Genomic DNA, 2,640 nt, shown 5'->3' on the forward strand with positions numbered 1-2,640 from the left:
GAATAAACCAGTACTGACGAAGACTGGGCCTTTTTTTTTTCATTTTTTTGACTTTGTAACTTGTAAAAAGAAGTCTCCTTCTTCTTCTTCTTCTTCTTCTTTGACCTTTAACCTTTTTGGGGTGTCGTACTAAACAAGCTGTAGCTGTAAAACACTGTACACACTAAAGTTAAAAATTTGTTTATTTAGAGCTTCGAAAGTGCTACAGCTGTCCAAAAGAAGAAGAAAAGAAGGAGTATTATAGGGTTGTTATTTTTACGAGATGGTAGGTTGGAGTTCCAGTCCGCTCTCTGAAATTATCCCTGCGGTCCAATAACGTTCCGAACGGAGGTAGCGAAAGCGTTTTATCGTTAACTTGACTTGGCAGGGACTCCCCTCTCCCACCGGTCCCAACATGTGATGATTCGTGACCGGCATATACAGTAGTAGGGTTGTGGCGGTCGGGGATCTCCACGGTGGCACGTGAGTCCCCGACGCCGGCGTCCCTATATGTTGGTCACAATCATACTGTGTGGATCGGGTGGAGAGAGTCTGCCAAGTCAATTAATAACTTCTACTTCGGGTTGCAGTTACTTGGATAGCTTAGTCGATTATTGTCACTATTCGGACGATACTCCAACCTACATCGTCGGTACTTAACCTAGATTATGGCTCTCCGCTCTCTTTCTCTCTCTTCCTTTTACTGTCTGTAGCGACCTCTACTTATCACAGAATGTAACTTTAGTAGTCTCTCTAATCTATCCTCTTTCTCTTCCTTTGCTCCTCCCTCTCTCTCTCTGGCCTTTTTCATCTCTCTCTCTCCTCTCCTGGCTCCCCTATCTTGCCTCCCCGCCGCCCTCCCGTTCGGAGCTAAAAAAGGGAAAGTATTAAACTGGTTTTAGTTCCCTGTTTTTTTTTTTTTTTTTTTTTCTTCTGGTATCCATAAATTATTTAGGTATACCTTGATCATTCACTATGTTTGTAAGGGAGGTAAAAACAATGTTTTTTATAGCTGGCCCATCTTTGAGAATGAAAGTGCAGGTTTTGATGTACGAAAATGGTAGATTGAATTGTCTGCGAATGCGATCCTATTCCTATCCTCCACAGTTATCCATTCTTCGTTTGAAATGTATCCAGTACATTTTGAAAAGGAAGTATAAATATGAAAGTGTAATATAAACCTTATAGGTATATCGTAATAGGTATTGGTATACCACACAGGGGGTTTGGTGTTACAGGAACTTTGACGTCAAACTTCGACCACACTTGCCAACGTAATATTCAATGCTTGGTGCTCACCACAACTCCTAACCAGAAAAGGGTTTTCCTCGAATTTTTCTCTCCACGAAAATGCAAATAGCACTTTGGCTGTCGTATCGTATGTCATGAGAAAGGACTTGATTATCAGAAAGGTTAAAAAAGAGGAATTTTTTTCCAACAAAGTTAGTTTTTGCATAAAAAAATAACCCCTTCTTTTTTCTCGGAACTCTTTGCATTTTCTACTCTACAGGTCAAAACAAGATTACTCAAGTAATACCGGTAAATATATAGATAAAGGCATGCTGGGTAAGGAGATAGAGAGAGAGAGAGAGAGCTCAGTATAAATTTGCACCTAGAAAACAGCGAAGGGAAGGAGAAATTTAACATTGTAAACATTCTAGTTTGTTTTAACATGAAAGGCCAATGTTATGGTAAAGCGTAGTTTCAGTTAATTCGTTTAACCTGAAAGCTGGAACGCTATTAAGGTTCCGGGATTAAAGCTTGCTTGGTATTATCCTGTAACTCCATTTATCAATTAGTGTATTAATTAATTTTAAATTGAGAGATCCTACAAGGTTGGCCAGCTCTTGATAGGGCAACATGTTCCGTACATACACCTGATCTATCCACCTGCACCTAACCTTTACTATTAGGCTTCATAATAATCATAAACCCATACATTAGCCTTGAATTTGATGGTAGAAATTGTCACTGGTAATTATGACACCGCGTTTTGACATAATAGTTCTTGTACGTCTCATCATGTCATTACAATCTCATTGTTCAACTTGTTAAATCTGTCAGCACTCATTTTATGACACAAAAGGCCTCGTCATATTGTTCTTCGTAAACTTGATCCGACTGTATTGTCCTTGAGTCCTGCACTGCAGACACTGCAGTCATCCCACACACCTCAGATATCAATGCAGATCATAGATAATGGAACTAGATATACTCGATCTATCCTAGAACCAGGCTAATCCATTATGAAGAGACATGTCACACATTTCCTCGTGCTGCGTCATTTCCAGTAACTGTAATAATAGTTTGACAAAGTTGCTCTCGCCAAGACTCGTTAGGTTGTCTGATTAGCAAGGCATGTGGGTTGAGATGTACTAAGGCGGGCACCCATCTTGTTCCTTGGGTTTCGAAATGAGTCATCGCGACTCTACTTCCAGCGGAGTTTGTCAAATAAGGACATTTCACCTTCGATATCAAGTTTTATAGCCCGCGTACTCGCTTGTTATATTATTCTGCTGTACATAGACAACACAATTGTATGTATATTTCTCGGACTGAATCAAATATCTACTAATAAGTACCTACCTATTATATTATTTACTGAATTACGAATAGTTTTTTTCTCGACCACACCGGGAAAGCATACTAATTTCTTCCTTT

Source organism: Diaphorina citri, unplaced genomic scaffold, assembly GCF_000475195.1.
Source record: "Diaphorina citri unplaced genomic scaffold, Diaci psyllid genome assembly version 1.1 scaffold1487, whole genome shotgun sequence".
NCBI lineage: Eukaryota > Metazoa > Arthropoda > Insecta > Hemiptera > Psyllidae > Diaphorina > Diaphorina citri.